This window comes from Macaca nemestrina, chromosome 3, assembly GCF_043159975.1.
Source record: "Macaca nemestrina isolate mMacNem1 chromosome 3, mMacNem.hap1, whole genome shotgun sequence".
NCBI lineage: Eukaryota > Metazoa > Chordata > Mammalia > Primates > Cercopithecidae > Macaca > Macaca nemestrina.
The window spans coordinates 184,640,641-184,653,075 of NC_092127.1; the positions used below are offsets into that span (position 1 = coordinate 184,640,641).

At 39.5% G+C, this 12,435-nt stretch overlaps 1 long non-coding RNA gene across 1 annotated transcript; it reads right to left on the bottom strand.

The window, feature by feature from the left end:
• Window positions 1–3,244: 3,244 nt before the first annotated feature.
• On the bottom strand, window positions 3,245–11,198 carry LOC105487935 (uncharacterized). Its single transcript, XR_011621468.1, has 4 exons — window positions 10,760–11,198; window positions 9,051–9,229; window positions 6,628–6,670; window positions 3,245–3,387 (listed from the first exon to the last, which is right to left on the bottom strand). It is a non-coding gene; the product is annotated as an uncharacterized lncRNA (long non-coding RNA).
• Between the last annotated feature and the right edge of the window lie 1,237 nt (window positions 11,199–12,435).

The window sequence follows — 12,435 nt, forward strand, 5'->3', positions numbered from 1 at the left end:
TGCATATTGTGTATCAGGAAACTGACCTGGTACACAATGTTTTAATTTAATCTTGGAAGGCAATTCTTCAAGCTACATATCATTACACCCATTATAGAGAAACACACAAGCTCACTGAGGCCGAGTGACTAGGCTGTTAGAATGAGGCAGTAGATAAGTTGCGATTCAAATTCAGGTCAGCCTGATTAACGCAGTCACTGATCTACTATGTGGCTTTTCTTGGCCAGATTCGTTTTATCTTCTTTTTTAAGTTTCCTTTTTTGGTTGGTCAAATTAGTTTTAAAGATACACTGAATGATAAAACTGGAATCTATCTTAGAGATTGTTAAGTCTGTCAAAACACCCACTAAAATTTCTTGAAAAGCAAATTCAAGGGCCAATGCTTGCCTTTAGTGTATAACTCATGGATCTTCTGGTTTCAAGTAGTAGAATCCCAATAGAAGCTGGCTTTACTAGACATGAAGAAGTCACTTCAGGCCTGGCTGAATCAAAGGACTCAGTCCATATCATCAGGGTTCATGCCTTCCTTTGTGTTGGCTTGTTTTCATGTTCCATGTGATGGCTCCTAGCAGTTCTAGGTTTACATCATCCTTGCTATGGGTAGTACCAAGAGAAGTGTCTCTCCAACCTTGAGCTAATTCTTACCAGCCTCAGATGGGTCATGCCCCCATCACTGAGCCAGTCACTATATTCAGAGGAAAGACCATATGGTTGATTGAGGCTTGACTACCCTATCCACTCCAAAACTATGTGTACCACGTGTAAAGGAGAAATTCTTCCCCAAAGTAAAGTTGGACTGCTGTTTCTGGAGGAAGTGGGTGTGAATGGTGGATGAACAAAAACAACAGATCGTCCCCCATGCCTGTGAAGGTACAAATTTATGTGAGGATGTCATTCAAGTTACTTCCTTGCTTGGCCTCCATCTTGAAATTTCCTCTTGACATCTCAGAGGCGGAGTCCATGGCTCTTATTTTGGCATAGTGCTTGCTACTTAATGCCTCCTTACTCACACACAGTATAGTATCTGCAAATGTTGATATGCCAAGCATAAGAAAGATTCCTGTAGATGGACTAGTGGGAAGGCAAGGCCGACATGGTAGAGTAGGAGAAACATTAAGCATCATACATTCCTAGCTGGTATTGTTGAGCAATGACAGTTACTCATACAGGTGACATAGAAATTGAGGAAGAGTGAAGATAATCTTTCTGTTCAGACTACTGAATATCTCCAGGTAAAAAGCACTGATCCTATTTTCTCTGTTAGAAATCCTTATTCAAGTGAAGCTTTAGAGATATTAAGTTGGAAGAGCCCTATAGATAGACCTAGCTTAACTCACTGTTTGGATTTTTGACCAAACTGAGTGATATAGTTTGGCTGTGTCCCCACCCAAATCTCATCTTGAATTGTGACTCCCACAGTTTCCACATGTCACGTGGGGAACCCATGGGAGGTAATTGAATCATAGGGTCGGGTCTTTTCTGTGCTGTTCTCCTCATAGTGAATAAGTCCTATGAGATCTGATGGTTTTAAAAATTGAAGTTTCCCTGCACAAGCTCTCTCTCTTTGCCTGCTGCTATCCGCATAAGATGTGACTTGCTCGTGGCTTTCTGCCATGATTGCTCCCCAACCATGTGGAACTGTAAATCTATTAAGCCTTTTTTCCTGTATATATTACCCAGTCTTGGGTATGTCTTTATTAGCAGCATGAAAACGGACTAATACACTGATACTGAGTGAACTCAAGTGGCTTCCCTAACATCACACAACTAGTGAAAAACACAGCTCAGCTAAGAACCAAAAGCTCTTGACTTGATACTCACTGAAGGATGACTGGCTAATGCTGGTCCTCTGTAGCACATCATATATGAATAAGTGAGAAACTGTACCCAGCAAGGATAGCAGTGTCCACTGAGGACTCACATGTTCTTTCTTTCTTGGCCTTGAATGTTCCCATAAACATTTCAGTGTTGGAGAAATGGTTACAGACTCAGACCTCAATGTTTGTGCTGCTGTTCTGCCTTAGATTAAGTTAAATATTGTTTGTAGATGATACAGATAAATTGGCTCAACTGTGAGCCTGTGTAGATGGTTAAAAGGATGCTGTTTATTTCTCTAAGGAGGTTGCCCAGCTGGGTAAGAGGGCTGTTGGATTATTGCCTTATTTTACACACAGTCTTCCTATTTATTTCAGGACTTCACTTCAGAGAATGCACTTAACTAGTCTGCCTGGTTGTCATCTGTCATGCTTCTATTGGATTCAGGTGCCCCAATTCCAATGACTTTGTCATCTTCCTCCCTCCTGACCACTGCCTGCCAGTGCCAAGGATGGTGCCAGCAATCTGTGGCTGTTCCATCAATGGAAACTAAATTTAGTATATATAAAAGTATGATTGATTAATTAGAAAATTAGAAGCAGTTCTCAGGCTTCAAGTGTCTGAAAGTGTAATAGATGAGTGACGGGGAACAGTTGGTCCCTGTGTTCATTCAGGCAAAGAAAACAATAAAAAGAGATTTATATAAAGCAGTTGGAATGTGGATCAGCCATTAGGAAGGATATACTGGCAATGATTATGAAACTCGTTGAAAAACTTTCGGTTGCTGTAAGGAGACCAGATTTAAGAATCTGCTCTGCCTATATTAACAGTATAGCATTTGGAAAAATCACTGACTACTTCATCTTCTCCTCTGTAGAGTGGTTTGAGATGGAGACTAAACTAATGAGGCTGTTACAGCAATCAAAATCAGATGATATATGAAGATTCCCATCCAGGGTTCATACCCAGTAGTTGCTTTATGTGTTAGCTCCTGCCTTTTTCTTTCCTTTTTAATTGTTAATATTTAACACTCTTTATCCAAATAAAATAGGCATTTAAATAAGAAAGTAAAAGATTATGAAGGCTTGGAAGAAGGCGGTATAAATGAAGAGGGAGATGATGACAAGGATTGAAAAACACTAAGAAAGTTGGGTTGACCAGATTTGGGGTGTGAAGGAATGTGGAAGTTAAGGGAGAAGAAATGTCAGTGTCATTCCTAAAGATGATGCACTGGCTGGAGGGATGGTGTGTGACACTATCCAGGTGGACTGACAAAGTAATAATCATACAGTCAAAGAAAGGATCTACCTTCTCATGCATGATATCAAATCATCTTAGAGTCACTTTTGCATACTGAGGAGCCTAAACCAGAAGTGAAAAGGTTTTATTCCCCACCCCCCAACCCCTCAACCCAAATTCAGTGATGCTCTACTGCAGTGTTTTCCATTCCTGGCTGTGATTCTTCAATGTACAGCTTCTGGGCTGTGCCCCCAGAGATTCTGATTCAGTGGTTTTGTGTGTGTTCTTGACATCTACATTTATACACAAGGTGATAGGAGTGCACAGCTATGACTGAAGAACAGAAACAGGAGATACAGAGTTCATTGTCAATGTTCTAACAACCCAAGCCATGTTTTCAAAGCCTATTCCCTATAAAACACTCTAGGGTATTCTAAAAAAGTATATTCCCCTAATTTGCATCTGTCTTTTTGATTACTGTGTGACTGACTTAAACGACTTTTCATTTTCTCTTTCCCCAGTCTCTGGGCCTGGATTCTCTTGGTCCTTCTGGGTTAGAGCATCACCGGTGGGGAGCAAAGGAGATTGCTCATTTATCGATTTCTTTAGGACTGGCACAGAAGCCAGGGGCATCTATTTTGGCCATCTCTGTACCCGAGAGCAGGTGAATACCCACAATTATACTTTTATTAAAGCACTTACAAATTTCTGTTCTGTTCACAAAATAGGTATTATTGTGCCTATTTTATGGATGTGAAAACTGAGCCTGAGAGAGTTCAGTAGTTGTCCCAAGGTAATCCAACAATGAAATCAGAGGCCATATTTACATCTGAGCTTCCTTCCTTCCTCCTCTCCCCTTCATTTCCCTTCACTTCCCTTCCCTTTCTTCTCTTCCTTTCCTCTTCTTGCCACATCATCCGTCTGCTTCTTGCACCACATTAGAAGATTTTTGAAGAGAGGGCTCATATATTCAGTTATGTTTTCCTTTCATACCTACACCATATTTTGCACATAGTAGATATTTATCAAATGTATGGTAAATAAGGAAATAACTTATTTTCTTTTCTTAATGATCACATTGAATATTTACTAACTAAAGTGAAACTCCCAAGAGCACAAGGATGTTCTTGTATCCTTCTTGGTTTTACCAGGGTGTGTACTTGAAAAATTGTACAATTAATATCAAATGTTCAGAAATACTTGTGAGATGAATATAAAATGAATATCTGGCACAAAAAAAGAAATATCAGGTCCTATTCCCCATTAAAGCCTTACTCCAATAAGCTATTGGCTTAACCCAAACACTAAGTAGGGTCTGGGATCCATGCCTGCCTGAGTGCTGGCAATTGCCAAGACTCTCATGGTTTCCTTTTGTGCGCAGAAGCTAACAGAAATTGTAATTATAGAAGACATCCCCTGTTCAAAGGCTATCTGCATCACAGCCAAGGATTGCTCTCTCCTGAATCTACTCTGTCTACACAAAGTCTTGATCTCTACTCTGGCCCCAGGGTGCATGCTTTGTGCCTGCAAGGAAAAGGGTGGACCATGACAGGAGACTGAGTCTTGCTCTCTGCCCAGGGCACAGCATGGAGCTTATGATATGGACTTAGCTAAAGTCCATGCCAGCCTCAGTGGCATTATTCTGGGTACAGACCTTGAGTTACCACTTTCATAGCCACACCATCCCAGCTCATTGTGCAAAGGTTGCTTGTGAAAAATAATTCAATATTAAGCACACGGGTCTATCTCAATTGTAGTTCTACCAATCTTAGTAAGGCACTTCCATCAATAAAATGTGACCCAACTATGATCTTCAAAACACTTTAGGCATTAATACTCTTTTAGAATGGACCTAGCCCTTGAGACTTTCTTAGGTGGACTCCATCTTTCTCATTAGCTTTCATCATGTATAATATATATGCAAATACCTTTGCCATAGTCTACCAAGAGTTACTCAGGTCCCTTATCTTAGACCCTAAAAACAATGAGTTATAAATGGACAAAGGAGTACAACAATATTTTGCAAAATGATGGATTTCTATTATCATTAGTATTTTGATAAAATAGATAATATTTTATTTGTGTGTTTTGTGTGTATGTATGTATTTCTTTCTTTTTAGAGATGATGCCTTGCTACATTGTCCAGGCTGCACTTCAACTTCTGGGCTCAAGCAATTCTCCTGCCTTAGTCCCCTGTGCAGCTAGTACTACAGGCACGAGCAACCATGCCTGGGTAAAGTATATAATACTAAATATGCATTTCAAGAGCAAATATTGAATGTGCACTCCGGAATTATATTATTTGAGATTGAATCCTTAGTCTGCCATATGTTAGCTTAGTATTTCTCAACCTCAGCAGGATTGACATTTTGGGACACTTAGTTCTATGTTGTGGGGGAGAGGGGCCTGTCTTACATACTGTAGGATATATGGTAGGATCCTGGGTTTCTACCTTCTAAATGAGAATAGCACCTGCCCAGTTACAACAATTCACAATGTCTTCAGACATTACTAAATAGCTCCTGGCTTGGAGTGGTGGGAGGTGGGGGTTGGTGGGTGGAAAGGGTACGATTGCCCTGATTAGAGAGCTGCTGCATGAGGTGATGACTTTGGGAATGTTTAGATCTTTCTGGGATGCTATTCTTTTTACCTGTAAATTGTGTATAATAAAACCCAACTTACACTATTGGATGTAAGCACAGAAATTCATTAGCATACATAGAAATTCATTAGTATAGGAAAGAGCACAACAAATATTACTTATTTATCAGACATTTACTATTGTTTTATGAAAGATACATACTATAGCTAAGTAATAGAGGTCTATGTGTGTATGTAGCTGAAACTGAAATAAAGCCACCTTAAGTAGTTTTTCCTAAATTTATGTAGGAAGTTTGAATCACAGTCAGCTTTTGAACAATCAAATCTAGATTTTCAGCAGGAAACAAAGCCATAAAGTGGATGTGACTTTCACTGCAAAAAGTTTCTTTTGCCTCTGAAAGCACCTCTCAGAAAGGACCCAGTGGGAGTGAAAGGATGATGTTGACCATAACCCTGTTGCTTTGATTTGGGGAAAACTCATAAAACATGAATTTCCTGGTTTTGGTAGTCCCTCAGTACCCAATAATTTAGAAACTGTTCCTTTTTCCCCAAAGAGTAAGTGGTGCACTTGTATTTAAGAAAAAAAAAAGAAGAAGAAGAAGAAGAAAGAAAAAAGAATTCAAATCTCAGAGGCAAATTTAGTTCAGTGGTGAAACCTTAGAAGACATAATATTGTTTTTCTTAAGAGCATGCAGTGAGAAAATAATTACTTTCTGTTTAAGAATCAATGACTATTAATTAATACATTAGCCTTACCCTTGATTGATTATAATAGTATTACATTTGTTTTTTATTGTTACTTAATGCCATCATAAAGATCAGGCCGGGGAAACAGAAAAATAATTTCCAGAGGGTTATTCTTTAGTCTTATAGGGAGAATAATTTACTTAGGTGATCCAGATGATTGCTAGTGTGTCATCAGGGTCTATCTGTGAGACATAAAGTAGGGTAAAGCTGAAAATAAAGTCTTACCTCCGGCTTGTGGTAGCTAGACAAAACCAGAGAATCCAGAAATCTGCAAGAAACAAGTGCTGGTTGAATGACAGACACTGGTGAGGGCCGAACAGTAACCTTGAACAAAGTTGCAGCAAGGCATGCTTCATTTCAATTAAAAGGTTTCATTAATTTCCATTGTTCAACAATGGTAGAGTAGCCAACACTGCTTGTTTACCCAGGACTCGGGGCATCCCCAGGATGTGGGATTTTCAGCTTTAAAACCAGAAAAGTTCTGGGGATATCAGGCCGCATTGGCTACTGTAACAACAGATGGAGCAAGCTTTTAAAATAGTGAGTGCGCCCTCACTAGAGGTGTTCAAGCAGAGGCTGACTGATCAGTTCTCAGGGATGTGTCAGAGAAGTCTTTGTTTCAATGAAGGAGAGTGAGCTCAACAACTTCTGCAGGCACCATCCAAGTCTGAGACACTGAGAGCGCCTACAAAGAAAACCAATCCGTGCTAGATCCAGCCTCATTGCTAAATCCTCTGGATTAATAAATCCTTCATATTTAGAACTCAAGCGAATTGAGTTTTCCAAGAACTTAATACCTTCCAGTATTAATCCCTTGGAGAAATTTCTGCAAAAAATCATCAATCATGAAAATATTTTATACAGAGGCAGACATTCATAATATTACAATGAGAAAAGCAAAGGATTTGGAATCAAAAGACTCATGCTTTGATTCTAAGTCTAGCACTCACTATATTTGGACAATTTGTTTAATTTCCCTGATCATTGATCTTCTCACCTCTGAAATGAAGATATTAATGTTTACCCTGCCTGTCTCTTGGGGCTGTGGGAAGGACCATACAAACTAGTGTATGTCAAAGCATTGTGAACTGCAAAGCACACTCATGTTAATTGCAGATTTTTGTTGACACCATTCTGCCTATCATCCTAAGATGTTGACAAAGCTTGTATTGTGCTAATAAGCCAAACTGGTGGATACAAGTTGTATTACTTAAAATAGGCTAAATTATGACAACAAAATAATGACATAATATATAACAGATCAATCCCAATGCAGGTATTTCTGGTTGGCATTGATTATTTATTGCAGTAATTCATAGGCCCAAAGATTGTCTATGAAATACTGTGTCTTTGAAACTTTCTAGTTTTTGGCTCTGACATTCCCTACAGTTTCACTGCTCTCATCACTGCTGGTAGGACAGTGAAAAGACAATATCGAAATGGAATGCTTCTCAAAAGCTAGACATATAAATGATCCCCATAAGTTCACTGACATCTGTTGGCTAGAATTCAGCCATCTCGCTAAACCATACAAGGGAAGAATCTGTCCTAATATGTGTTCAGAACTTTTGGAAGGACCATAGGAAGGGGGACACATCAAACTATTTTGAGTTGTAATGGTCATGCACATAGGCTTTAGGTTCATTCATTGTGACTCTTCCTACTATCCTGGGAAGCTGAATATAGCTTTTAATTTTAATGAACAGTCATCAGTTTCTGCTTTAAAATTTCCATGGCTATACCACATTTGCAGCTATTGCTTAACAAGTTCTCACGTTTAGATTTAGTTCCTGGTAACAATGTAGGCCCATACACGAACATACTATAAGCAACTGGGAAACGCCTAGATGAATCTGAGAATAAATATTAATTTCTAGATCTCTGATGTCTTTCAATTAATTAGTTCTGCATTTACAGAGTACCTACCATGTGGCAGGCATGTTGCTAGTATTGGATACCCCAAAGTGGGGAAACCGTGGTACCTGGTCTCAAGAAGCTCACAGTCACTGTTTCATTTACTTTGCTTTCCCCAGGGAAAAATTTTTCTTTCTCCCATATTGCCCGCTATGCATAAATATTTAAACTTTTCACTTAAAATTGGGGAAGAAGGGTTTAACTTCGTCTTACAAAACCAGCCCATGTTTCTCTTCCATCATATTTCTTGGTCTTTCTCTACCCAATGAATATCCGTTGCTTGAAGAAAAAAAAGTTTCCGCCCGGCGTGGTGGCTCACGCCTGTAATCCCAGCACTTCGGGAGGCTGAGGTGGGTGGATCACGAGGTCAGCAGATCGAGACCGTCCTGGCTAACACGGTGAAACTCCGTCTCTACTAAAAATACAAAAAAATTAGCCGGGCGTGGTGACAGGCGCCTGTGTCCCAGCTACTCGGGAGGCTGAGGAAGGAGAATGGGGTGAACTCGGGAGGCGGAGCTTGCAGTGAGCCGAGATTGCACCACTGCATTTCAGCCTGGGGGACCAAAAAAAAAAAAAAAAAAAAAATTTCAATTCAGTGACAGGTACAAAGCACTATGTATAAGAAATGCTCAGGGGATAGCAATCGTGACTTAGGGTGTAAGGCTTCTTTCTACCTTCCAGTATCAATTAGGATGCTTAGTTTACCACTAAAGAAAACTTTTTTCTTAACTTACCCAGGAAGTAAGCAAAAACTGATATTTTCTCTAAAGAGGAGCCCAAAGTAGGACTTGGGCAATTCAGTGATGCAACTTTGACATCAAGGATGGAAGATGTTTGTGTCAACATTGTCACCCCATATGTTCCTTGTGAGTCACAGATGACTTCTTTAACTCGAGGTGTCTAGACAGAATACCTAAGATAAGAAGAAAGGCCATCTCATCACAGCTGCGCCATTATCGGAGCAGGAAAATTCTCTACAGAAGCCCCCTTTCACATTTCTTCTTTGGCCACAATGGCATCATATTCCTAATCAATATTGCAAGGGCGATGGAATTCCTATGACTGGTCTGGTTAAATGCAAGGCTGGATGGAGGAGAGTGTATTTTCCAGACAAAACATTTCTCTTAACAAGAAAAAATGATGATATGCACCTTTGGTTTAGAAAATAGCACTGTTGGTTATACCATCAATACCCAGTTTCATCCTTGAGGGTCTCATTACCTACTCTGGCTTTATTTTCTACTCCTTTCCTGTATTGTGATTTGGCGATTCTCTCATATCTCTTTTTCACACTATTTACCTTCTATCTCCTTGCTGTACTTCCTGCCTTGAACTCTTTAGACTGGGCTGTCTCACTTTACTGGTACATAAAAGGAAGCCACAGAAAGTGTTCACAGACCGCACATCCCATACTCTGCTGAGACAGACATGATTGTGGGATTTGTGAAGAATACTGAGTCACATGGATGTGAAAGGTGATAGAACGTTGCCTTCAATAAAACAAGCTCAGAGTTCTGCGGGTAGAATTCCTCATTCAGGAGCTTTAACATCTCCCTTTTGACATGCTCCACCACAGAATACTCATAAAATGGAATCTTAATTCTACAGTTGAGAGTTGGTGTTTTTCCTGGAAGTTCCACAGCATTGCAGCAAGGGCCTCCATAGAAATAGGTGGATTTGAGCAGGAGGCCTAGAGCATTCCCCACGCATTCAATCCTGTCTCATGTTTCACCCAGAATATCTCTGCTTTATCTGTCGTATATATACATGTCTAATTATATGTATATAATTAGACTACCACTTAGTACTTCTTTTGAACAAAAAATGACTCTTAAAGACAACCATTTAGGAGTTCCTCATTCCTTTTGGCCTAAACCTGTTTGTTCTATATCTTATTTTCTCACTCCCAAACTCTTGTCTCCATAGGCTACCTTTGATCTTACTTTCAGACAGACTCTTAACAATTTAATACATGTTCTGATTCTGCCCCTTGGCTCTTCACATAGGCTTTCTCTTAGTAGGCCATCGTCCTCCTCTCCCTACCACCTCTCAAAGGCCAAATGTCTTCTGTTATCTATAATAACCTACAGAGGCTGGGCATGGTGGCTTATACCTATAATCCCAACAGTTTGGGAGGTCAGGATGGGTGGATCACTTGAGATCAGGAGTTCGAGACCAGCCTGACCAACATGGCAAAACCCTGTCTATATTAAAAATAAAAATAAAATAAAAAAAAAAAAAGCCAGGCATGGTGGTGCACGCCTGTGGTCCCAGCTACTGGGGAGGCTGAGGCATGAGAATCGCTTGAACCTGGGAGGCAGAGGTTGCAGAGAGATCGCACCACTGCACGCCAGACTGGGCTACAGAGTGAGACCGTCAAAAAACAAACAAACAAACAAAGAAAACAAACAAAAAAACCCTACAGCTTTGATTTTCAACTTACCTCTTTTTTTCCACACCTTAGCTAGTTCCTGGTGACAACTGTTCCACTGTCCTCTGTAGCATGGAGGAAGGATTTGAACCCTGACAGAGAATTTTTCTAGACTGATTCTCAAAGCTCCCTTGAAAACAATTCTGAGGCTCCCTTAAATTTTTTGTGAACAGCCCACAGCAATTCTTCTTTCCATCTCAGTTGTGATTCTCCCTCTGCCTTAAGCTGTCTTTTATTGAGAGAACTTTTACTTTAAAAAACCTATACTTACGTTTCAAAGGCCGAATACAGTTTTTTTACTGACTGAAATCTCTACTATGTCTACTTTTGGCTCTTTAAATATGGTAAATATCTTGCTTCCAGAATCTGTGGAATTTTTGTCTCTTGAGACATGTGAAATTGAACTGGACTTGGTCCTCAAAAAGATGATTGTTGTGTTGGTAAGAGGATGGAAGGGATGACCTGGAAGGTCTACTCCAGCTCTGATTCTGATGATGTGATTCTAACCAGATGGGGCCAATGGCATATTAGACATCTATTGATGCTACCTCTGTGCTTTTCATCCTGGGTTTATTCTTCTGGTTACTGTATATTTTTCTTGGCCAGCCTCTCCATTTGTGATGCACAGCATGTGCGTCACAAAAGCTCTTTATGTCCCACATGGAACAGGCTGCAAGGATCTTGTGAAGGAACTGAGCAAATCAGATGTCTGCATCTACATTTTCATTTTCTTATGGAAACCCTGCGATCCTTCACAGATTGTGGCTTTTAGTGTATATTATTTATTTGAATACGGCCAAAGACATGACTTCTTAATGTTATGGTGTCATGTCTGTGTCTGAATAAAAATAATAAACCATAACACAATATCATACCATGTATGGTTTTTCCTTAATAAGAGCACAGGGTAGTTATTAAACAGTAATTTAAAGACAGTTGGACAGTCATTAGATAAATATAACTTGTTTGGAGACCAGATCTTTTATGACTTTAGCAATTATATTTTAGGCATTACGTATTCTTGGAAAAGCATATACTTCTATATGGTTTTTAAAAAATTCATCTGCTCATGTTACAAGGGGAAAAATGTGAAAAAGAAGATGAAATCTATTGGTGATAATAGCTGAGGGATTTTTTCGTAGCATATTGTGTAGGTCATAACTACATATCATTGTGTTTCATCATGGACCCAGCCATAAACAAAACATGAAGGCTGGCTCTAGAGGTGAAAGCATTTGTGCTTATAGAGAATGGTGCCAGTTAACATGGGACATGGCTTATGGTAAGAAAAATCTTATCTTTCCTATTTATTTTCCATGTTGAAAAGCAACCCATGGCACTCGTCTGGCCATCTTCTTGTGCTAGAACTTCCTGCCTCACCATTTCATATAGGATAAAATTAAAATTTCTTACACTAATACATCATGTTTTCCTTCATTTTACCTCAATTTTTTTTTCTAATCTCATTATATCTTGATATTTCTCCCTAAACGGTAAGCTAAGAAACCTAAAACTGTTTGCCATTCCAAAACATTTTCTAGCACTGGTCTACCTTTTTTTCTTCTTTGGTTTCTTACCCCAGTCATCTGCTTTTAGGGAACTCCTGTTCATTCTTTGAAACATAACTTAAATGCCCTTCTGTTTCATTCAAAACATTCATCAGACATCTTGTATGTGCCAGATGCTAG